At 43.6% G+C, this 19,696-nt stretch overlaps 1 non-coding gene and 1 pseudogene across 1 annotated transcript; both read left to right on the top strand.

The window, feature by feature from the left end:
* LOC144698032 (uncharacterized) overlaps positions 1-19,696 on the top strand; it is a 69,927-nt pseudogene that overhangs the window by 33,712 nt on the left and 16,519 nt on the right.
* trnas-aga (transfer RNA serine (anticodon AGA)) lies at positions 7,892-7,973 on the top strand. Its single transcript has one exon. It is a non-coding gene; the product is annotated as a tRNA-Ser (tRNA).

Genomic DNA, 19,696 nt, shown 5'->3' with positions numbered 1-19,696 from the left:
GCAACTAACCGACTGCAATTCCACACCCCGCTTTTTTCCTACAGCAACTGATATTTATATCGTCTCTCCTCGTTCCTCCTATCAAAGTAAGACTCCGCACAACGCACTGGATTGAATGTGAGTTGGTCTCTGTTGGTTCAAATGGGGCAACTGCAGATCCTAAAAGGAAGATAACTTGAACGTTTGACGATTATGGGACTCGAAGCTAAATTTCTGTAGAGGTTGGAACCTTAATTCAGCGATTTAGGCCGCTCAGCCACGCTATCACGTAAAAAAGGGTCATTCATAATTCCCTTCACTGGTATTGACAACGAAAAGAACAGAAGCAAAGGAGCAGGAATAGGTCATTGGGAAACTGGAACCAACTCCGCCAGTTAATCAGATCATCCTGCACTTTGTAACAAACAGAAATCATCTCCACTGCTAACTTCTTTTTTCAATTTTTCATTATTTCGAAGTTTCAAATGATGTTTCTTTTTTCCTTTGTGATTCTGGTGTTTACTCAATGAAATGTTGGTAATAGGTAATGAGATTGTATATATTGACTCAGAAAAATGAGGAGATGATTGGTCAGGGTAAATATTTTTTGATAATTCGATTTGACATCAACTATTTCAAAAAATTTGAAAACTGTAAATTGTTTCAGAATCCAACTCTTCATGTCATTGGGTCAGGGAAACTTTGTCAATTTTCGCACACTATGCATGGACACAGCAGAAGCTCCTGCGCCTCTTTCAATAATGTTTTTCTTAACTCAGAGTTTTCAAAGGGAATTGGACAATGACTAGAAAGGGAGAAAAAGAACAGGGTTATGGAAAGAGACAAAGAAATTGAGATTAACTAGAAATTTCTTTGTACAAAACTGACAGAGATATGATAGCCTGAAAGACCTCATGTAGAGCTGTGCCATTTGATGATGACATTGTTGATCAGTCTGTCTCCAGCATTCCTAATGAGAACAGCCGAATTCCATTTCTTCAAAACAAAGACCCAAAGTGCTGCTGCATGACGTCATCGCTTAACATTTTAGTGAAGCCCATTGGGCCTTTGCACTGTTTCCTGTTTCTGTGGTGCAGCGATTTTCATGCTTGCCAAACACATGAAACGTTCTTTGGTTCAAAACTGGGCATAGCCATTATCAAAATCTGTGGGTTCACGTTGCAGCCACGTGGCCTGGTCAGTGTTTATCCCTCAACCAACCGCACATGGTCTGTTCATTGTGACGTGCCTGGTTTTGACTGTTTCCTGAGCGGTGATTGGCTGCCGTGTTCCCTGCATTACAACAATGACTGCACTTCAATTAAAGCAAAACTGCGGAAATCTGGAAAGGAAAACAGAAAATGCAGGAAAAACTCAGCAGGTCTGACAGAATCTGTGGAGAGAGAAACCTGCTGAGTTTTTCCAACATTTTCTGTTCTTATTTCAAATAAGTACTCAGTTGGCTGGAAAGTGGTTTTAGACATCCACTGGTCGGGAAAATCGCTATATAAATGCAAGTCTGTCCATCTTTAATTATCTTAAATCCCAGTCCTCTGACCCCCAGTAACCAGTGGAAACCGCCCGTCCACACTGCCCCTACTCCCATCATTTTGAACAGCTCGGTGAAATCTCTGTTTAACCGTCTTTATTTTAAATAGAATAATCCCGGTCTCTATAACCTCTCCACGAAACTGACTTTCCTCATTCCTGGACACGATGCAAGGCAATTGAGATGAGATTTTGGAAAATATTGTCAGTTGGCAGGTGGGAAAATGGAGAAAGAACCAAAACAGAAAACCCAGTCTCCAGCTTTGTGAATCTTCAGAAAGACTTTGGGTACCGGAATCAGAGGAGAATGAAGGGTGAACTGTCTCACTGACCAGAGAAAGTCAAGGCACCTTTCCCTTCTTTAAGACGCTGGAACATTGACTCTGATGTTCTCAGTGAAATTAACTGATCTGAGACATTGAAAGGATTCTCGTTACTGCACATCAGGAATTCAAACCAAGCATCGGCTTCGGGACAGTCAGAATACTTGGTAACAGACAAGGCACCGAAAGGCTCGAAGGGAGACGGCACCGGTTGTAGGAGAGCTGGTTCCCGGTGACATGGATGTGTCTGCAGTGGGTGGGGTCAGACTGTTTCCATGTGTCCACAATGAATGTCCCACTCTTTATTTTGGAAGAGTAAAACTGATAGAGAAAAATTGTCATTCCGTTCGCAGCAATCTGAAGCTTTAACTCACTGACACCCTGCGTGTGTTTTTATCTGTCTCTGTGGTGCAATCGGTTAGCGCGTTCGGCTGTTACCTGAAAGGTTGGTGTTTCGAGACCACCCAGGAGCGACGCTGTCACTGTTTTCTCCCCATCAGCCTTCATTTTCACACAGTTCCTGGTTGTGATTGGGTCCTTGAACTGAATATCAAGGCTCCAGAAATGTTGCCGGCTCCACTGTTATCCAGTGAGCTCGCAGGTAAGCGGCTTTTTTGCGAATATTCATTTCAAATGTATTGAGAAAACAATTAGGCATACCATGTACCGATATCCAACACACTGGAAATCTATAAAGTTATTGGATTCAAACAAATCCATCAATTATTCTCTCTTACTCATTTCCAAAGTGAGTGAGACAGCAAAAAGCAGCAAAGCAGCAATATTCCGGCCCCGCTCTCTCCAATCACCCGCTGCCAGCAGAAAGCGGCGACTGCAGCTTCAGTCAGCGGGTTACTGCCCATCCCTGGGACGCAAGATACTCCAACCCGGGCTAAACCTCCCAATACACCGAACACAGGCTCAGGAAAACTCAGGTAGATTATATCCCGGTCACTAAACCTCTGAGTAGCATTTACAGAATTCCCGAGTGAGTGAGTCACAAATAAAAGTCACTCCAACTTTCTAATCTTTTCACTGTAAAATTCCTTCATTTTATTGAAAATCTGACTGTTGTGAACCTGAAAATGAGCACCATGGGATTTGTGTTACTGAGTGACTTGTTTTCCATTGTTTGTACATCAGGTTTGCAACTCAATTTGTGTTGGATGTTGATGCGAATAATTTCAAAATGAGGACACAAAGCAGGTAAGTATTAAATGCAGGAGGAAATCCCGAGGAAAATCGAACACAGTATTTGGAAGGAGGTGCAGCTAAGAAGTGGAAGATGTGAATGATGTTATTGATGATTGAGAGGAATGCATTGCAACTTTGGGGCATTTGTCGGCCGATTACGTTCTACACTTTAAAATTCCGGTCAAGCTGAGGTATCAGGTGGAAAGCAACAAAACCGTCCATATTTCTTGGGATACGCAACAGCTTCGCACATCCCTGGCTATCTTAGGCGGTAGAGACTCTTAATCTCAGTGTCGTGAGTTCGAGCCCCCAGCTGGGTGCTGTTTAAAAATCTGAATTACGGATTGCGGACATTGACCCTGTTTCTCCTTGCCGCTGCTGAGTTTTTCCAGCATTTTCTGTTTTTGTTTCAGATTTCCATCATTCGCAGTAATTTGCTTTTATCTTTTTAGTTTTACATCTTGCTGCTTAAAAAAACACCAACTAATCACTACGGCTCCTGTGAAACTTACAAGTCAGACGTTCACCACTGAAAACAACTGACACACATCAAATTGAAAGTAATTTCATGTCGCATCTGTTTCTGCTTCTGACCCTGCCTCGCCTCCAGCTCCCTCTGCCCGTCCAGCTCCCAGGTCAATTAGCGGCTCGATGCAGACACAGTCTGTTCGTGGGAATGGGTAAAACTCGTGGGTAAAGAGACACCTGGATCTCATCTTCCTGATTCTCCCAGATACTGATTACAGGAAACTCTTTTGAGTTACTAACAGTCACAGATTGCAACTTCTTTCAAGTACAATCACAGTTCTTGGTTTTCCAGGAGTGGGACATGAACCCACAACCCTCTGATTCAAAGGCGAGGGTGCTATGAACTGAGCCACAGCTGACACCTCCCTGATTACAGGAATGTGCACAGTGCCGATTATCCACAGTCACTGTCCTCCCAGTTGTTCAGCTTTTTAATTGATTTTCACACTGGGTTTCAATGTGAAGAAAGCAGAGCTGTGATAAGCTTATATTGTTCAGCAGACGTACTGCAAGAAGGTGCATAACAGGCTGATGATAACAGTGCTCTTTGGACGCGGTGAGCTCCAGTGAAGGATTGGCACCGTTAATGTGTCGCTCATTTGGTCTCGTGACAAATCTCGTGCTGGAAATGACAAGAAAACTCGCTGAATTTGCTCCGTGTTTCGGTTTCAAAAGAACCGAATACAAGGTAAGAAAGTGCATCTCGCTCGAGTGGGTTACAAAATGGCAGAATGACCCGTGGTGTTGGGAACCATAAAATTATAGAAAGTTACAGCACAGAAAGTGGCCATTCGGCCGGGCGTCCTGCTTTCAAAGAGCAGTAGTGATTGGTTGATCCATCAGGAGTGATATTTGTGCCAATGCAAACAGTAGGCAGCAAAATTCGCACTTCTCCCACCCATATTTTGCCTCACACCAACATTTCTATGGTCAGTGCCTTACAAACAGCCCTACTCTCCTCTTCCTTCACTGCCACTCACGAGTGTGACGTTTTCCAGATCTGAGGCGAAACTTAAACTCTCACTCCTCTGATTATGGTGGAGTTTTTAAACGTTTCCAATCAATGAGTGATCGACACTCTTTTCAACAAACACAATAAATCGAAATTCCCTGACCGGGAATCGAACCTGGTCCGCGGCAGTGAGAGCGCCGAATCCTGACCACTAGACCACCAGGGAAGTCACACCCGCCTTTTTTGATTCGGCTTATCTACACTGCTTTTGGCTATTGTTATTCAGTTCAGTTCTCTTCACCACAAAACTGCCTGATCAGGTTCAAGATAAACCACTTCGTCAGCCAATGAAAACAACAGTTGCTGTGAGCTGGAACATGAAACCGACAGTGAGGTGAAATAGTCCCACAAGCTGCACATGGGTAACTTTCAATTTCCAAAACCCTCCACCCTATTTGCTGTTGGTCCAATGGAAGCGCCAATCCCGAGTAACTGGACATCAGGGAAACTACCAATAAGGCTTGACATTTGGATTATGGAGGCAACTTTTGACTACTTTTTTCATTCCCGACCTCCTTCACCAGAGACAAGTTTCTCCGATCAAATGGTCTGTTTAGGTTGAACACAAGCGACTTCTTCACCAATGAGAAGAACCATTGCTGTTAGCTGGAACATGTAATCTTAACTTTCCTCCTTTAAGACAGTTCTTAAAGCCTCCCCTTTTGACCGAGCTTTTCGTCATCTGACCGAACATGTGGCTCGGTGTCACACTTTGTTATATAATGCTCCTGGGGAACGCCTTGTGACGTTCCAACAGGTTAAAGCCGCTTTATATATACAAGTTATTGTTGTTGTAGGATATATATAGAAAAGGCTAATCTCCTCTTTTATCTTCCACGCTCATACTTTTCTCATCGACATTTTAACCTGAACTAAGGTGAATCAAGTTTGCGACGTTAAAAAAGTTTTAACCCCCTCAGGGAACTGAACCTCATTGACAATCACAGAGGAACAGGCACAGATATATGCACCGAGAGTGACAAAGGCTTAAGGAGAGACACATACCCAGAATGCAAGGATATCACCAACTTGGCTCAGTGTTTGTTCCTTTTCCGAAAGTAAATTTCCTGAATGCTGACAAATGAATGGAAATCAGAAAATACCGACGTATTTGGATGGGTTTCCTTCTAATTAACTGATAATTAATTTGGTTAAAGTCACAAATGGTGAAAACTTTGGTCAGCAGGATTCCAACCGTCGTTTGCATATTTACAACAAACGTAAATTATCGAACTTTCACTCACTCGAATGAACACGCTTGGATAATGCTCTTCCCAGGTTTCAAACCGCAGCTCCATCACATGTGAAGCGAATATGACCCCACTCGCCTCTATAAACCCTGCGCTGTAAAGATCCCAATGGAGCTGTCTGGAATGTTAAGCGGTGACGTCATGCAGCAGCACTTTGGGTCTTTGTTTTGAAGAAATGGAATTCGGCTGTTCTCATTAGGAATGCTGGAGACAGACTGATCAACAATGTCATCATCAAATGGCACAGCGCAGTAAGAGGACCTTCCACCCAACGTGTCTATGTCAGTTTTGTACAAAGAGCTTTATAATTAATAACAATTTCCTTCTCTTTCTTCTTAATCCTATTTTTTTCGCTTTCAAGCCATTGTCCAATTCCCATTTGGAAACTCGGTGTTAAGAAAACCAATACTGAAAGTTTCAGCTGGTTCCTCACTTGAGCAAATACGTCAGACTTGCTCCAGGCACTGACGTTTGCAGTCCTTTAATTTGATCAGAGGAACAAGGCAATATAACTTGCAGGCTAACCTGGATCTTTTTTTTATTCATTCACGGGATATGGGCTTTGCTGTCTGGGCCAGCATTTATTGCCCATTCCTAATTGCCCTTGGGAAGGCGGTCTGCCTTCTTGAACCGCTGCAGTCCATGTAGTGTAGGTATACCCACAGTGCTGTTAGGAAGGGAGTTCCAGGATTTTGACGCAGTGACAATGAAGGTTCGACGATATATTTCCTGTTCACGATGGTGAGCGACTTGGAGGGGAACTTCCAGGTTCCTATCTATCTGCTGCCCTTGTCCTTCTAGCTGGTAATAGTCGTAGGTTTGGACGCTGCTGTCTAAGGAGCCTTGGTGAATTCCTGCAGTGCATCTTGTAGATGGTACACACTGCTGCTACTGCGTGTCAGTGGTGAAGGGAATGAATGTGGATGTGGTGCCAGTCAAGCAGACTGCTTTGCCCTGGATGGTGTCCATTTTCTTCATTGTTGTTGGAGATGCACTCATCCAGGCAAGTAGCGAGTATTCCATCAGACTCCAAACTTGTGCCTTGTAGATGGTGGACAGGCTTTGGGGAGTCAGGAGGTGAGTTACTCGTTGCACGACTCCTAGCCTCTGACCTGCGCTTGTAGCCACAGTGTTTGTACGGCTAGTCCAGTTCAGTTCCTGGTCAATGTTAACCCCCAGGGTGTTGATCGTGAGGGATTTGTGATGGTAATGCCATTGAACATCAAAGGGCGATGGTTGGGTTCTCTCGTGTTGGAGAAGGTCATTACCTGACACTTGTGTGCTGTGAATGTTACTTGCTTCTTGTTAGCCCCAGCCTGGATATTATCCAGGCCTTGCTGCTTTTGGACATGAACTGCTTCAGTATCTGAAGAGTTGGATATGGCGCTGAACATTGTGCATTCATCAGTGAACATCCCCACTTCTGATATTATGATGGAAAGAAGGTCATTGATGAAGCAGCTGAAGATGGTTGGGTCGAGGACACTACCCTGAGGAACTCCTGCTGAGATGACTGACCTCCAACAACCACAACCATTTCCCTTTGTGCTAGGTATGACTCCAACAAGCGGAGAGTTTCACCCTGATTCCCATTGACTCCAGTTTTACTAGGGCTCCTTGATGCCACACTTGGTTAAATGCTGCCTTGATGTCAAGGGCAGTCACTCCCACCTAACCTCGGGAGTTCAGCTCTTTTGTCTATGTTTGAACGAAGGCTGTAATGAGGTCGGGAGCTGAGTGTCCCTTGCGGAACCCAAAATAGACATCAGTGAGCAGGTTATTTCTAAGTCAGTGCCGCTTGATAGCACTGTTGATGACCCCTTCCATTACTTTAGTGATGATGGAGAGTAGACTGATGGGACGGTAATTGGCCGAATTGGATTATTCTCACTTTTTCCTTCCCAGTTTGGTTGGAAGAACGAGGAGAGACAGTATAAATTGCAGGTTTCCGGGGGAAAGGCCAGGTAATGGCCATGACAAGACGGGCAGAAAGACCCCTTTCTCTGCTGTAACTTTTATGATTTCATACAAATAATAGTAGTGCAGGCGCAACTTCTGTAGTCGTGGTCGAGTGGTTAAGGCGATGGATTAGAAATCCATTGGGGTTACCCTGTGCAGGTTCCAATCCTGCCGACTATGCTTCCCTTTATATCTGATTTTAACCACGCGCAGACAGAACTAGTTATCGTTTGAATCGAGGAAAAGTGCTCCAAACACATCCCTGATCTCTTATTTCCATTCATATTTCAGCCTTCTGCAAATCTCCAGTCGGAAATGGAAAAAAAAAACTGAGCCAATTTGGTGACATGATTTCATTCTGGCATTTGCCTCTCCTTAGGCCCCTGTCACTCTCGGTCCATTTCTCTGTTTGTTCTTGTGTGTGGGTCAATGTGCTTCAGTTCCCTGAGGAGGTGAACACATTTTTACGAGCACAAACTCGTAGTTGTGCAACTTCACCTTACAATGCTACAGTGAAAAGTATCAGGATGTAAGAGGCAACAGGAGTTTGTCTCTTTCTATGTATGGACTACAACAACAACTTATATTTATAAAGCTCCTTTAACCTAATGAAACGTCACAAGGCGTTCCCCAGGAGCATTATATAACAAAGTGTGACACCGAGCCTCATATTCGGTCAAATGACTAAAAGCTCGGTCAAAGGGGAAGCTTTATGAACTGTCGTAAAGGAGGAAAGTATCGATTTCATGTTCCAGCTAACAGCAATGGTTCTTCTCATTGGCTGAAGACGTCACTTGTGTTCATCCGACACAGACAATTTGGCCAAAGAAACTTGTCTCTGGTGAAAAAGATGTGGAATGAAAAAATGCCATAAGCAACCTGCATGTGTCAAACTGCTGGGTTAATGGTTAAAATGCGGCAATTTTATCAGTACAGCCTGCGTTCGATTCCTGGTTAGGGATTTGAAACTTATTCCTCCTGGGCGAGCTGTTCAAATCAATGTGATTGATTTGCTGTTTGACAATAACACGGTATAGGTCTGCTAGAGTTGGTGGACTGAGAGTGGAAGTTTCACATCAGAGCTGGAAATGTCACAAGGGCAAAACTCGGGAACAAACCCAGAGTCGGAGTGAGGGGGCGAAAATAAAAGAGAAGGGCTGTGATAGGTTACAAAGCACTGACTATAGAGCTGATGGTGCGAGGCAGAATATTATTCCTGTACTACTCATGTCACATGCAGCTCTAATTTCCTTATTTATCCCATGCCCAACATTACCAATACAGTTTTGTGGCCTATAAACAACGTCCACCAATTTTTGCTGCCTCTTGCTGTTTCGTAGCTCCACCCAAACTGATTCGACATCTTGATCCTTCAATCTAAGATCCTCTCTCACCAGTGTACCGATCTCGTTCCTTATTAACAGCGCGACCCTACCTCCTTTCCCTTTTAGTCCATTCATCTAAAATGACAAATATCTTTGAGTATTCAGATCAACCAGTCACACTGTTCTTTGAAAGCAGCACACAGGGCTGAATGGCCTCATTCTTTGCTGTAATTTTCTGTCATTTGATTTTTCCAAACACCCCGGTTAAGATTAACTTTCTTATCTCCCATGTGATGCTTCGAATTCAAGACGCTGATCAAATTCAGCGAGTTTACTTTCATTTCTAGCACGGAATTTGGAACCGGACTCGTTGAACGGCATTTAAATGGTTTCATCGTCAGATGCAGCTCACCGAGTCCCAACAGGCACTGTTACCATCAGCCTGTTATAGACATTCTTGCAGTACATATTCTGAGCTATAAGCTGATCACAGCTCCACTTTCTGCACATTGAAAGACAGCGTGAAAATATGAACAATTTCAAATCATAGCAACGTGCATAATTGTGATTTTCTGTGTGTGTCAATGCGGTTCAGTTTCCCATTTTTACCACCCAAACATGATCTATGTTAGTTCTCTGGCTTCATATCAGCAAAAAAAAAAACAATTTTAAAAGATGCAAGAGGACATTTCTCCCTTTCCTTTGAATGGAGACTGTTCGGCAACTAAATATCCAGATGTTATAAACTGGATGATGATTGAAGTTTTCAAATGATCTTATTAAATAGCTGAGAATGCTCGAGGGGCCGAATGGCCAATTCCTGATCATAATTTTTTATATTCTAATTCAGTGTCAATGTTGGTGAAGATAATGTTTGTGTCTAATCTGAATGTGGTAGTGAGGCCGAGTGGGCTCAGCCGCTGGTTCAGGTTTCGATCTCTCTGGTGATTTGGGCTTTACTCCCACCGCTGCCAAACTTTCCGGTGCTTTGTTATTTGAGGCGCTTTCCAAAAATTCTCCATGCGGTGAAGGGGCAGCTGAGCAGTGCAGTGTTGTATTTCAGTTGGAAGAATGAGGAGAGACAGTGTAAATCCCAGGGTGACTGGGAAAAGGTGGGACAATGACACGGACTGGAAGACCTTCTTTCACTGGAACTCCCTGTATTCATTCTATTATTTTAAACAAACAACATGCAGCCTTTACCCAGTTGTCCTGGCCGAGTGCTGAAGGCATTTTTACACATGGTTCGAATCCTGCCAACTCCCTTTCTTCTCATTCCTGATTGACACAAACTGCCTGCAGAATAAATTATCAATCCAATGAAAAAGAAAACCACCCAAATACCCCCGTGTTTCTTACTTTTGTTATTCTGAAAACATTCACTACATTTGCAGTCTGAAATGGAACAATAATTGACCAAGTTGGTGACATCCTTGCTTTCTGGGTGTTTGTCTCTCCTGAGGCCTCTGTCACTCTCGGTGTATGTGTCTGTGTGTGTTCCTCTGTGTGTGTCAATGTGGTTCAGTTCCCCGAGGGGATGGACACATATTCACTTCATAAACTTGATTCACATTAATTGTTCAGCTTCATATTAAAATGTCAAAGAGAAAAATATCAGGATGAAAGATGCAAGAGAGAGTTTGCAATGTTTGGAAGGAGGTGCAGCTAAGAAGTGGAAGATGTGAATGTTATTGATGATTGAGAGGAATGTATTGTAACCTTGGGGCTTTTGTAGGCCGATTACCTTCCACACTTTGAAATTCAGAACAATCTGAGGCTCCAGGGAGGGAGGAACATTGATCTCCCTGAATTTTTGCATAGGGAACAATGGCTGTGCATTTCCCGGCTAGTTTACCCGGTAAAGCGTGAGACTCTTAATCTCAGCATCGTGACTTCAAGCCCCATGCTGGGCACCGCAGTTTTTTTAAAGCTTTGATGGGTGATCCCCAACTCCCCATCCCTCCAGCAGTGTCACTGCTCAAACTGAGTCTCTCTCCATCCCGCTTTGTTAATATCACAGCCGCTGGCTTCTGAGTGAAAACAGCCTCGGCTTCACTGGAAGTCGGAGAGTTTCGTGCTTCGGATTTAATACTTTCACCGCCGCAGCCCAGGTTCAACTCCTGATCAGGAGCTAACTTTTTCCTTACCGCTGTGTGAACTGTCACAATGCACAGGAATTCCTCGTATAAACTGTTAAAGCGAACCTGAAACTTAATATATGGAAGTGTGAAGTGATTCTTGTTGGTCGGAAGAATGAAGAGAGGCAACATCACATAAAGTGTACCATTCTCAAGGGGTTTCTGTGTTACAGAGCGAGTGGTTAGGATCTGGAATGCACGGCCTGAGAATGTGAAGGAGAAAGATTCAATCGCGGATTTCAAAAGAGAATTTGACAGAAAATGCAGGTCTCCGGGGAAAAGATGGGGGTCCATAACATTCTAAAATGAAGTTGCACGAATAATGTGAATGAAGTTTGTGATGGTAAAAAAGTGTTCATCCCCTCAGGGAACTGAGCCACATTGACACACACAGAGAAACACACAGACACATACACCGAGAGTGAAAGAGGCCTCAGGATCCACAAACACCCAGAAAGTTCGGATGTCGCCAGCTTGTCCAATTATTGTTCCATTTCAGACTGCAGATTTGGTGAATGCTTGCAGATGAACGGAAATTAAGAAACGCGGAACAGAAGCAGGAGAAAAACACGGGAGTGTTTGGAAAGTTTTTATTCCATTTCACCAACAATTAATTTAATTCTGGAATAACCTAAAGTAAGGAGCAGCAGACAGCGAGGATTCAAACCTACACGGGGAGAGACCAATAGATTTCAAATCTATTGTCTTAACCACTCATCCGCAATTACAAACCTCACTTCAATTTTTATCTTGTTCATATGAAATCACAGAAAGGTTAAAACAGTGAAAGAGGGAATTCGGCCCCACATATCCCTAGTCACCCTGCAATTCATACTGCGTCTCCTTGTTCTTCCTGCCAAGATGAAGATCTTAACACATCGACGGCCGTGAGCCGATGCTCAGGTGAAGCGACTGAAAGAATAAATCAACTGAAACTGGGAATCGACCCCACGAAGAGAACAGAGACCAACCAAAACACCTTAACCCAGCCGGCCACGCTGCCACTATCAAAGGTAAACTAACCATTGCCTTGGGTGGTAACGGCTCCAAAATAGAACATAACAAATAGAAGCAGGAATTGGCCATTTGCCTCTCCAGCGCCTCATAGTGTCAGATAATCAGAGCTAAGGCTACACACAGATGGAGGCCATTCAGCCCGGGTCGTAGGAACAAAAGACTCAGCGGCAGGAGAAGGCCATTCAGCCCTTTGACCCTGCTTCACCATTCATTAAGGTCACGGCAAATCTGGTTGTGGTCTCAACTCCGCCTTCCTGCCTGCCCCCCATAACCTTTGACCCCCTTGTCTATCAAAAATCTGTCTAATTCTGTCTTGTGTAAATTCAATGACCAAACCTCTGATGAAAATAATTCCACAGGCGAATGACCCTCTGAGAGGAAAAAAAATCTCCTTAACTCCATCTGAAAAGGGAGGCCTCTTACTCTTCTGGAAACTAACTCACCTGGTCCCACTCCCCCGCCTTTTCCCCGGAGACCTGCACTTTCTGTCCAATTCTCTTCTGAAATCCGCGATTGAATCTGCCTCCCCCACATACTCAGGTAGTGCATTCCAGATCCTAACCACTCGCTGTGTAAGAGAGAAACCCCTTTAGAATTATCGGCTTCGGGACAATCAGAATACTCAGTAACAGACAAAACACCGAAAGGCTCGAAGGGAGACAGCACCGGTTGTAGGAGAGCTGGTTCCCGGTGACATGGATGTGTCTGCAGTGGGTGGGATCAGACTGTTTCCATGTGTCCACAATGAATGTCCCACCCTTTATTTGGGAAGAGTAAAACTGAGAGAGAATAATTGTCATTGCAGTTCAGCAATCTGAAGCTTTCTCTCGCTGAGCCATTGGTTTAGGATATCTTACAGAGTGCAAGTGCTTCTATTAAGTCTCTATGGCGCAATTGGTCAGCGCGTTCGGCTGTTAACTGGAAGGTTGGTGGTTCGAGTCCACCCCGGGACGAAGCTGGCAATTTTTTTCGCCCCATCATTACTCATTAACGCTCTGGTTTGTTTTGGGTCCCTGAAACGACAAGAAAATCCATCCCACACCCCACGTTGAAAACTCGGCTGTCACCCACTGAGTTCCCACACCAAGCTCTGTTCATGGATATTCATTTCAGATCTAACAAAGAATATGAACGATCGTGAACCCCCATCTAAATCAATACAGATCTATGAGGCTATTGGATTGAAACAAACCCGTCAATTAATCGCCTCTTCCTCAGCTCCACCGTGAGTGAGACAGGAAAAGGTAACAATATTCCAGTCCCGCACTCTCCAATCACCCGCTTCCAGCGGAAACATCTTCTTATTTTGCTGAATGTTATCTTCAGAAATGGTGAAGAGCGAATCTAATGTGGATGCAAGATCCAGCATTCAGTTCACATTCAACATCAAACAGGAATGGGAGCGATACAACTTTTCCACACAGTTGGGTGATAATGTTTTCCCCGAGCATCGAATGGAGTAACTTACACATGCGAAATGAGTGGGGTAACCACAACGCTACAGGAACATTTCCCTGCCTGGATCCCAGTGGAGCTGTCTGGAATGTTAAACGGTGACGTCATGCAGCAGCACTTTGGGTCTTTGTTTTGAAGAAATGGAATTCGGCTGTTCTCATTAGGAATGCTGGAGACAGACTGATCAACAATGTCATCATCAAACGGCACAGCTCAGTAAGAGGACCTTCCACCCATTCTATTTGTAACCAGCCTTTTACAAAGATCTTGCCTATTAGTCCCAGTTTCCTTCTCCCTTTCCATGAATCAGAAAGTTCTCCCTTTCAACCATTTCCAAATTCCCTTTTGAAGAAGGAGTTTCTGCAGAATCCATGCAGTTTGCCTTAATGAACATTTTCCTTACCCAATGAAATGAAGAGTTGAACGATGGTTCCTTCTGAAGTTTTTGCTATAAACATTAGTTATTTGTGCAATTAATTTCATATTGAATTTACAAAAGACGTTTATTCTGATCGGACATGTCCTCAGTATTTTCTCAGTCATGATGACCATGAAACTATCATTGATTGCCGTACAAACCCATGTGGTTCACCAGTCCTTTAGGGAAGACAATCGGTCGTCCTTACCTGGCTGACCTGCCTGTGACTCCAGACCAACAGTGATGTGGTTGATTCTTAACGGCCCTCCGAAATGCTTTAACAAGTTACACAGCTGAAGGACAATTCTGGATGGGCAACAAATGCTGGCCAGCCGTGCCTATGAAAGAATGAAGATCCATGATGAGGAGCGATGAAAAGTGATTTTGGACCATCTCTCCCATTCCCTTGTGTTCAATCACAGTATCAGTTGCGCCTGCCTTTAGGGTAATGCTAGTCTTTGGATCACACTGGTCGTCATCTTTCAGTCAGTAAGTAACTGTGAATTTGCATTTGTAAACTCATTAATTTCTGTTGTTGACTAAAGAAACTGGTATTTTTTTTGTGCTTAGTCAGTTTCATCCCTCCTGATTTTGAGAATGCTTTTTGAAATTGGCGAAGGGCAAATTTAATGTGGTGGCTAGATACTATATTCAGTTAATATTCAGCAACAAACATGAATTATGGAACTTTCCGTCACACTCAGATGTGTAAATTTCGATACTGTTTCCACCTATTTCCAGACAGGGGGCCTTTTGCGTGTCCGTGATAACCACTACACTACAGAAACAATGGACAGAACCACAGGGAGTGACGTAGAATATCAAACCGTGCAGTCTTACTGCACTCCCGAACCCTGGTTTGTGGCAGTCCAATTCGGCTGAAAAACATAGCCATGCGGCAGAGAAATTGATCTGAAATTAGAATCATAAAATGCCACAGCACATTGGCAGGTCATTCAGCACTTCACACACGTGCGAAGTATCTCACTGTAATTCGTCTCATTTTTGTCTCTTTCTCATAATTGTGCCTTTTGGAGAAAATCATTCAAAGCTTGGGGAAGTGCCAATGTCACATGGCTGTGAGATAATATATTCAGTTATTGTTTAGCAACAAACGGGAATTCTGCAAATTCCCACAATTAGTTGATTCAGTTTTGATAATGTCTTTACCAGCTTTCGAACCAGTGACCTTGCGCATGTGAAGCGAATGTGATACCAATATTAGTATTTTTATTCATTTATGGGATGTGGGCATCGCTGGCTAGGCCGCTACACTACAGAAACAATTCGCAAGAAAATGCCAAAGGGACTTGTATAGAATTTCAAACTGTGTAGACCTGCTGCACTGCAAGATCCTGTTCTAGAGGAATAAGATTGGGGCGGGGCATTTTGGAATGCTGCAGAGAAATTGATCTAATTGTAAACTGTCACCGCTCATTAGGAGGCCATTCGACCCATCGGGTATCTGCTTTCTTCAAAGAGCTAACCACTTAGCTCCAATATCATTCTCTTCCTTCATAACGCTGCAGATTTTTTTTCCATTTCAAATAATTATGAATTCCTTTTTGAAAACTCTGAGTTAAGAAAACCAATATTGAAAGAGGTGCAGGAGCTTCTGCAGTGTCCATGCTCAGTGTGTGAAAATTAACAAAGTTTCCCTGACCCAATGACATGGAGAGTTGAACTGGGGATTCATGTGTTGTCTTCGAAATAAAGAGGAATATTTATTTGCGCAGTTGATTTCCTATTGAATATTTAAATGAAGTTTATTCTGACCAAGCATCTCAGTCGATATATACAATGTAATTCCCCTTATTGTACAGCCTGTTACAGAGGCTGTTACAGAAAAGAAGGAAAGTTTTGCTACAGCTAATCAAAGCCCTAGTTAGATCACACCTGGAGGACTGTGTATAGTTCTGGAAACGGCACCTTATAAAGGATCAATATTGGTCTTGGAAACAGGGCAGTGCTGATCCAGCAGAATGTCAGTTCTGGAATGTAAGTGGACATTCTCCCCTCTGTAAATTGAGGTCATCCAAAACTGCTGTCCGTGTCTTCACTCACAGCAAGTCCCATTCCCCTATCACCCTCTACTCGTTGACCTACATTGGTTCCCGGTCAAAGAATGCATTTACTTCAAACTTTCTTATCCTTGTGTTCAAATCTCCCGTTGTTCTCGCCCCTCCCTATCTCTGAGATCTCCTCGAACCCCACAAGTCTCTAAGATATCTGTGCCCCTCTAATCCTGGCCTGTTGTAAGTTCCCAATCAGAATCGCTCCACCATTGGTGACCGAGGTTTCAGTTACCGAGGCCCCAAGCTCTGGAATTCCCTCGACCTCTCTTTCCTCCTTTAAGACGCTCCGTAAAACCTATTTCTTTGATGAAGCTTTTGTTCATCTGGCCCAACATCTCAATATGTGTGTCAGTGTCAGACTCTGTTACATAATGATCCTGTCAACCATCTTTGGAGGTTTAATTACGTTAAAGACGCTATCTAAATGTAAGCTGTTGTTGTAATGGGGCATATAGAGAAGGAGACAAGCTCCTCTTCCAACTTTCACCCTGATATTTTTTTGATCTGAAGTTGCACAACTAATGTGAATAAAGGTTGTTCTGTTAAAAATGTGTCCAATCCCTTGGGGAACTGAACCACATTGACACACACACAGACCAACGGAAAGAAGAAACCACGGGAGTGTTTGAGTGGTTTTGATTCAGTTTATCCAATAATTAATTCCATGGGCACCTTATTAAAATCAGGAATGATGAGAACTGGAGACGGTAGGATTTGTACCTCTGTGAGGAGACCCCACAGGATTCCAACTCCATCCCCTTATCCGCTCCGCTGTGAACACAGGGCCGATAATGACGTCACTGCTGTTTGTATAAAATCACAGACGGCTACATCAGACGGTCATTCAGCATGTTGTCTCTCTGGAAGAGCAACTCAACTACTGTAATTCCACACCCCGCCTTTTCCCCACAGCAACTCTCCTCGTTCTCCCTGTCAATATGAGGTGGCATCTTGCTTGTGCTAATGGGGCTGCTAAATGTTGAGCGGCGGTGGGAGGCGAACTCACGATTTCGTACATACTTTAAGCCAGCGACTTAGCTCGCTCAGCCTCGCTGGGCGAAATTTATGAACCATTTCCTTCACAAGTTTTGGCACTGAAATAGAACAAAAACTATAGATTAGGAATAGGCAAAATACTGCGGATGCTGGAAATCTTAAACAAAAGCAAAAAATGCTGGAAAAACTCAGCAGGTCTGACAGCATCTGTGGAGAGAAAGGCAGAATTAACGTTTCGAGTCTGTATGACTCTTCTTCAGAGCTAAAGGGAAGTAGAAATATGAAGTCCTACTTCCCTTTAGTTCTGAAGGAGAGTCATGTGAACTCGAAACGTTAACTCTGTCTTTCTCTCCACAGATGCTGTCAGACCTGCTGAGTCTTTCCAGCATGTTTTGTTTTTGTTTCAGAGTAGGAATAGATCAAACCTGCTCCGTCAGTTAATCAGATCGTCCTGCACTTCGTAACAAATAGAAATCATCTCCACACAAAAACACAACGAGCTGCAGTGAAGGGTCGGCACCATTTAAACTCTCATTGAACTGGTCTGGTTCCAAATCTCCTGCTGGAAATGACAAGAAAACTTCTCACTGAATTCACTCCGGGTCTTGACTTCAGAAGGACAGGACACAAAGTAACAAAGTACATTTCGATAAAATGTGTTATAAAATGGCAGAATGACTGGGAAAGAGCATCCGTGCTGTTGGGAAACATAAAATTATGGAAAGTTCCAGCTAAGAAAGAGGCCATTCGGCCTGGTCTGCTGCTGTCAAAGAGCAGTTGTGATTGGTTGATCAGGAGTGGTCAATTACTCTTCCATTTACGACTGTGAATTTAGTGAATATTTGCAGATGAACAGAAATAAGAAACACGGGGTATTTGGATGTTTTATATTCAATTTAACGGATAACTAATTCCACAGACCGTCAGTTAAAATCAGGAATGATAAGAAGCATAAACTATAGGGCTCAAACCTGCGTGAGAAAACTCCAGCCAATTTCCAATCCATCAGTTTAACCAATTCGCCACAATACTGAGTGAAATTTCGCTATTGTTTGTATAAAATAATAGAATGGAGACAGAAAGTAACAGGGAAATAAGATTTTCAGTCCGTGCCATTGCCCCAACCACCTCTCCCCATTCCCCCAACCAAAATGCAACACTGCACAGGTCAGCCGTCCCCTGGCCGCACGGAGGATTTTTTGGAAGCGTCTCAAACAACAAAGCACTGGAAAGTTTAGCAGCCGCGGGACTGGAGCCCAAAGCAGGAAAGCCTCGGCCAGCATCTTAGCCCACTCGGTGACTCAGTACCACATTTAGAGCAGAAACAACCATTGCCTTGACCGGCCTCGGCTCTGAATTAGAGTGTGGGAAAAATATGATCAGGAATAGGCCATTCGGCCCCTCGGGCATTCTCAGCTATGTAATAAGATCATTTGAAAACTTCAATCATGCTCCGCTTTGTAACATCCGGGCATTTAGTAGCTGAACAGTCTTCACCCAAAAAGAAACAGAAATAAATGTCCTCTTGCACCTTTTAAAACAGCACTTTTGTTTTCTCTGGACCATCTTAATATGAAGCCACATAACGATCGTAAACAATGTTTGGATGGTACAAATGAGGAACTGAACCACATTGACACACACAGAGGAACACACACAGACATTTACACCGAGAGTGACAGAGGACAAGGGATTGTTTCTAAGGAGAGGCAAACACCCAGAAAGCAAACCTGACACCAACCTGGCTCCGTTTTTGTTCCATTTCCGACTAGACGTTTCGTGAATATTTTCGTGAGTGAACGGAAATAGGAAAACGCCCGAGTGTTTGGATGGACTTGATTCAATGTAACCGGTAATTAACTCTGTAAACACAGAGTTAAAACCAGGAATAATGAGAAGCGGGAAACCCCAATGGATTTGGACTCTATCGCCTTCACCACTCAGTCACCACGACTGACTCAATGCACAGGGTGATGTTGTTAGTATGAAATCATGGGTGGCTACAGCAGAGAAGGGGAACATTCTTGTCCGTGCCGGCTCTCTGGAAGAGCAATTTAACTCATTCCATAACCCTCGTCTTTTTCCTCGCAGCAATTTATTTTGAATCTATCTCTCCTCGTCCTTCCTGTTAAAATGAAACACCGCACACAAACCGTACAATTCGATTTGAGCTGGCATTTGTTCGACTCGCTGTTCAAGCTGCTCATGTAGAACTTTCAATTTGCAAAACCCACTAACCTCATCACTGCGGCTCTTGTGAAACTGACAAGGGAACACCCGGCAGAAATTCATCACTGAAAGTAACTGACACACATCAAATTCTAAACACGTTTACCTTGGTAGGAGGCTGTGGCACATTGGTACTTTCACTGGTTTGGGATTCTGGGGATCAAATCTCACCATGGCAAATGGTGAAATTTGTTTTCAATAAAAAATCTTGTGATCATCACTAATGGCAGTAGGGACGAAAATCTGCTGT

The sequence above is a fragment of the Cetorhinus maximus genome, chromosome 23 (genome assembly GCF_964194155.1).
Source record: "Cetorhinus maximus chromosome 23, sCetMax3.hap1.1, whole genome shotgun sequence".
NCBI classification, from domain to species: domain Eukaryota; kingdom Metazoa; phylum Chordata; class Chondrichthyes; order Lamniformes; family Cetorhinidae; genus Cetorhinus; species Cetorhinus maximus.
The sequence above is the reverse complement of the archived record's forward strand: the minus strand, read 5'-3'. Positions and strand labels throughout refer to the sequence as shown.